The sequence below is a fragment of the Conger conger genome, chromosome 18, assembly GCF_963514075.1.
Source record: "Conger conger chromosome 18, fConCon1.1, whole genome shotgun sequence".
Lineage (NCBI taxonomy): Eukaryota > Metazoa > Chordata > Actinopteri > Anguilliformes > Congridae > Conger > Conger conger.
The window spans coordinates 5,727,501-5,733,139 of NC_083777.1; the positions used below are offsets into that span (position 1 = coordinate 5,727,501).

General features: G+C 44.1%; 1 long non-coding RNA gene across 1 annotated transcript in view; it reads left to right on the forward strand.

Annotated features, from left to right (window-relative positions):
- LOC133118440 (uncharacterized) overlaps nucleotides 1-5,110 on the forward strand; it is an 11,721-nt gene extending 6,611 nt beyond the window's left edge. The window contains exons 2-3 of the long non-coding RNA XR_009706400.1: nucleotides 1,950-2,079; nucleotides 4,668-5,110. This is a non-coding gene — a long non-coding RNA (uncharacterized LOC133118440). The remainder of the gene's footprint in view (nucleotides 1-1,949; nucleotides 2,080-4,667) is intronic.
- Nucleotides 5,111-5,639: the final 529 nt, after the last annotated feature.

The following is a 5,639-nucleotide window of genomic DNA, read 5'->3' on the forward strand; positions in this document are numbered from 1 at the left end:
CAGGCTCTCACTTCTGAAAGTTCAGATGGGACCAATTTGCTCCTCTAAATATCATCAGCGCTGATCTGTCAACAATGCGCATTGGATGTGATCCTTCTCAGACTCACAGGAATAGACGGTCATTAACATAATCATAATCACAATCATAATCAAATCCCTATGATGAGCATGCTCCCCAAAGTTCTCCCTCCCACCTTTTCATTAAGATGGAATTATCCTAGTTTTGGATAGTAATATTTAGCACTAATATTTTAACTCCCTTAGTCTTCCGTCAAAAAGTCACCTGCCTGGGGATATGATATGAAGTAACAGGAACAAAGGCACACCTTGTGTGTGGGTGTGTGTGTGTGTGTGTGTGTGTGTGTGTGTGTATTTGCTACCTGCTTGCATCTGTTCAGTCATTGTGTGAGCTGACATAGACTGTAACCAGAAATGCCACCTGCTGTGTTTTCACAAGAATAGTCTCTAGATTTATGAAAACTAAGGTAAACTCCTCCAACAGAAAACATGCCTTTTACTGTCCTTTTTAATGACCTTCTTCATCCCTCTCTCCCTCCCTTCCTCCGGTTCACCTGGCAGTTATGACTGCTCAGCTACTGTGATTTCACCATGCGCCATTTACCCTGGAGAGAGAGAGAGAGAGAGAGAGAGAGAGAGGGAGGTGGAGAAGCTGTGAAAGTAACGATGTGCTTCTCAGATAGACTAGGCAGGACACTGCACATCCATCTTTAAAAACAGAGGGATGGGGAAAGGATGTGAGGAGTGATGGACAGAGTGGAAGGAAAGGGGCAATTTAGTGAGTCACCTTTCGGCTGCCTAATCTTATATCATCTTCAGTGATAGGTACAGAGAGAGAGAGAGAGGAAGAGGGAGAGAGTGAGGGAGAGACGAGAGAGTGTGATAGAGAGGTAGAGAGAGGGAGAGAGAGAGATGAAGAACTTTGGCTGTTGTAGTGGCTGGCGGTTGTAGTGTTTGTTTACTATGTGAATCACATTTCCTCTTAACACTTTGACTAAACTGGGCCAGAGAGGACCAAATCAATTTGGTTGAAAATCTGTCATATAAACAATATAGAGGGCGATATCGTGTGAGTGACAACATTACTACTAAGCTATAGCAGCATGAGGAACCAGACAGACAATGTTCTCACAATATGAGGTCCCAGACAGCCTATATATAGAGGCATGAAGACGGCTAAGAGCAGTGATAAACCGGCCTGTTGCCATGTTACTTGAAAGACAGGGAACAGCACTGGAAGTCCAGTTTTTGAACAGAAACTCTTATGTGAGTCCCTTTATACACCTGCTTGTATGAGCAGAATCGATGGTCTAGGGCGTTGTACAGACCTGTGCCTCTCTGCAGACCCCCAAAAGGAAACAGACAGTGCACCACTCGCGTATAACCGTTCACATATGACATTCCTGCATTGCCATTGTATTTCTATAATGAACATCCATCCATCCATTATCTTAACCCGCTTATCCTGAACAGGGTCGCAGGGGGGCTGGAGCCTATCCCAGCATACATTGGGCGAAAGGCAGGAATACACCCTGGACAGGTCGCCAGATAATGAACATTGTTTAATAAATTGTATTCATTTTAACCTGCATCGTCTTGATTCGCACCACCGCACAGCAAACAGACATACACAATATAGGACACCTGCACCCCGTAGTCACCCGCCTATACTGTACACTAGTGAAGCCACAAGATACATGATTGTATCATTGTAGGTTATACAGGGCAGAGGCTGGTCGGCATCTACACAGATAGATAGCGATCGTATAGAGTGTCACCATTGGCGGGCATTTGCAGTTTCTTTTGCTGAACTGTTAAAACATAGGAGTGGTTAAACTAATATTTTTGAATCAAGAAAACATTTGATTAATCCTGTTCCAGTAGTCCAGTAGCGCCTGGCAAGTCTACACATATTTTCCTTCGCTGTTCAGATACTTTCTGGTGTATTCGGGGAGTTCCGACAGCGGCATCAAGCAAACACTTCCAGGCAGTTAGAAGAAGAGGCGTCCTCATCACGAGAGTCCTGTCCTCAGGTGGTGAAATCGAAGAAGGCATGAAATGGTGAGATATGATGTTCCACGCCGCCTGGTATCAGTCACATTAAAAAAAGGTCCTGACACGATCACGTGCGATTTGCCCAAGCACGCTCCGACATCACACCAATTTCCTCTCTTCCTCGGAGGTGGGAGGAAGAATGCTGTGGAAAAAAAAGGGAAGGAGAGAGGGAGGCAGGCGTCCCGTGGAGAGAGGGAGGGAGGGAGAGAGGGAGAGGGAGATCCATGTACAGAAAGGGAGGAGATGGGAGGAAAATGGGAATCGCGTAACCAGTGAGACAGTAAGTTTCATTATCCAAAATGGGAGGCTTCCCACTTCCTGTGTGCTGGTGTACTTTTAAGAAAGACCATTTTTGAAAAAAGTATTAATTATCACTTAATTATTATTAACAGGCTATTTGTTCTCTGAAAATGGCTGTTTCACTTGAGAGCCTTCCAGCTAATTGAATCTTGTAGAATGATTGAGCTGTTGTACTTTTTTACATCGAACAAAGGGGAGAAATATGACACCTGTTCTCTTTTTTTTTGATGCTAATTATAATCGTGGCACTTTTTTTTCACCTTTCCGTCACGGATGGAAGGCTGAGGTGTACACAGGCACAGCATGCAAACCTCGTTATTCAAATAAAAACAAATCATTTCAGGTCACAGTTAGTCTCACTCGTGAAGTCAAGGGCAGCCTCGTGCACAGTCCCCCTGTTGAAAAGGTCACATATGGTTATGCAAAAATCGGATTTACATTAAGGCAACCCTTTCATAAATAGAAAACAGTTTGCTTAAGATTTAAGAATCAGACTAATATACTGCAATTTAAAATCCTTAATCCATCCTTTCCTCCTGACTTTCCCGCCTGTTTCATTGATATTTTGGGGAATATAAATTCTGTTTTCTATATGCATTAAAATAGGTTTAAGGCTCAGTAATTTAACTGTGGGCGTGAGAGATGAGGAGAGGAGAACGGGCATGTTACTCTCCCTGTGTTATGGAGTCACAAACACACTGTGCATTGCTCAGACACGGAGGCAGGAAGGTGGTAATTTAAACCTGGAGCTGCACCTGCTCTTACCCTGTCTCTGCGCCATGGTGTTCCCACAGACTAACACACGCACCTGCATGCACACACTCCCACACACACACACACACACACACACACACACCTGCATACACACACACACACACGCACCTGCATACACACACACACACACACACACACGCACCTGCATACACACACGCACACACACACACACACACACCTGCATGCACACACTCCCACACACACACACGCACCTGCATACACACACACACACACACCTGCATGCACACACTCCCACACACACACACGCACCTGCATACACACACACACACACACACACCTGCATGTACACACTCCCACACACACACACACACACACACACACACACACACACCTGCATGCACACACTCCCACACACACACACACACACACACCTGCATGCACACACTCCCACACACACACACACACACACACACCTGCATGCACACACTCCCACACACACACACACACACACACACACCTGCATGCACACACTCCCACACACACACACACACACCTGCATGCACACACTCCCACACACACACACACACACACACACACGCACCTGCATGCACACACACACACACACACACCTGCATGCACACAGACATGGGCAAACACACACACACACACATTCACAAACACACACAAACACACACACACACACGCACCTGCAAGCACACACACACACACACACACACCTGCATGCACACACACACACACACCTGCATGCACACACACATGGGCACACACACATACACACATTCACAAACACACACACACACACACACACACGCACGCACCGGCATGCACACACACACACACACACACACCTGCATGCACACACACACACACACACACGCACCTGCATGCACACACTCCCACACACACACACACACACACACACACACACACACACGCACCTGCATGCACACACTCCCACACACACACACACACACACACACACACACAAATGCACACACACTATATGTGTACATATACACCCACAGTCCATACCCACCAAGACAGTTATAGACACTGCAGACCACTATACAGGCATTCCTGCATACAGTATATACACATGGCAGCATTGAAACTGGGGTTTACATACATTTTTACAAGGTCTTTGCACTTTCTTTTTTGTACATAAACTGTATATTTGCTAAAACATTTTCGTAGTACTATATATATCTTCATCCTTTATTACCGCAATACATGTCCACTGTAAGCTTTTGAAAGAGGGAAACTGAAGTATTAGGAGGAATGTAAAGCAGTGCATCAGAGACCAGACAAACTGGTGAGATTTGAACCCTGTGTATCAGTTTGATTCCTGTCAAGTTCCCGAGCTCCCCGCTTTGAAGAAAGACCCAGCAGTGGGAATTCAAGAACCGAAGGAACACATCCAAAGACAACACTGTGGGTTAGAACACCAGCGTTCCCAGCGGAGAACAAAAAAAACCTTTTTTCCATCTGCTTTGGATCTTATTCATTTTCATGTCCCTGTGTTTTTTCCCCCAAACCAGGGTTCAGTGAGGAGGAAATTCAAAGCCTTTGGATGCTGTCTCCATGGTACCAGACAAAGAATCATCATTGTTTATAATCCACTCATTTCTTTCTTTCCCTGTCAAACTTCTTTTTGATTTACTGTATATACCACAAAGGAAGTGTATCGTAACAAAAATACTTATATGATTTCGGATTTTATGATTTGTAATCTATTATATAGTAGTATGAGAAATATTTTCCACATGTGACATTATGCAGCAATTATATAATCATCAGTCATCAGCATTTTAATTTTGCTAACTATATATTATAGAAACTTTGCAATCTTCGTCATTTTGCAATATGTTTTCCAATGTGTTCTCTTCTCCCTCTATATTCTGTATTTACAGTAGGTACGTAGGTGTGTGTTTGTGCTAGTCTGGCGTGAGTTGTCTGTTAAATCAGGCTAAAAGCCATTAAAACCCAAAGAGGACGGCATATCCAGACCAGAGCGTACAGTATCTAGTTACATTTTATAACTGGTTTCAGCACCTTTAGCAGCAATTATAGCAACCATAAACCTCCTATAATTTGATGTCACTCTTTCGTATCGCTGAGGCATGTATTAGACTTATTTTTTAGACTCATTGGTCTTCTGCTGCTGTAGTCTATCCACTTAGAGGTTTGACGTGTTGTGTGTTCAGAGATGCTCTTCTGCATATTACTGTTGTAATGTGTGGTTATTTGTGTTACTGTCTCCTTCCTGTCAGCTTTGACCAGTCTGGTCCTTTTCCTCTGACCTCTCTCATTAACAAGGTGTTTTTGCCAACTGAACTGCTGCTTACTGGATGTTTTTTTAATTTTCTTATTTTTTGCACCATTCTCTACAAATCCTAGAGACTAATGTGCATGAAAATCTCAGGAGATCAGCCGTTCTCCCTCCCTCTGCCACCAACAATCATTCCATGGTCAAAGTCACTTAGATCACATTTCTTCCCCATTTCTTCCCC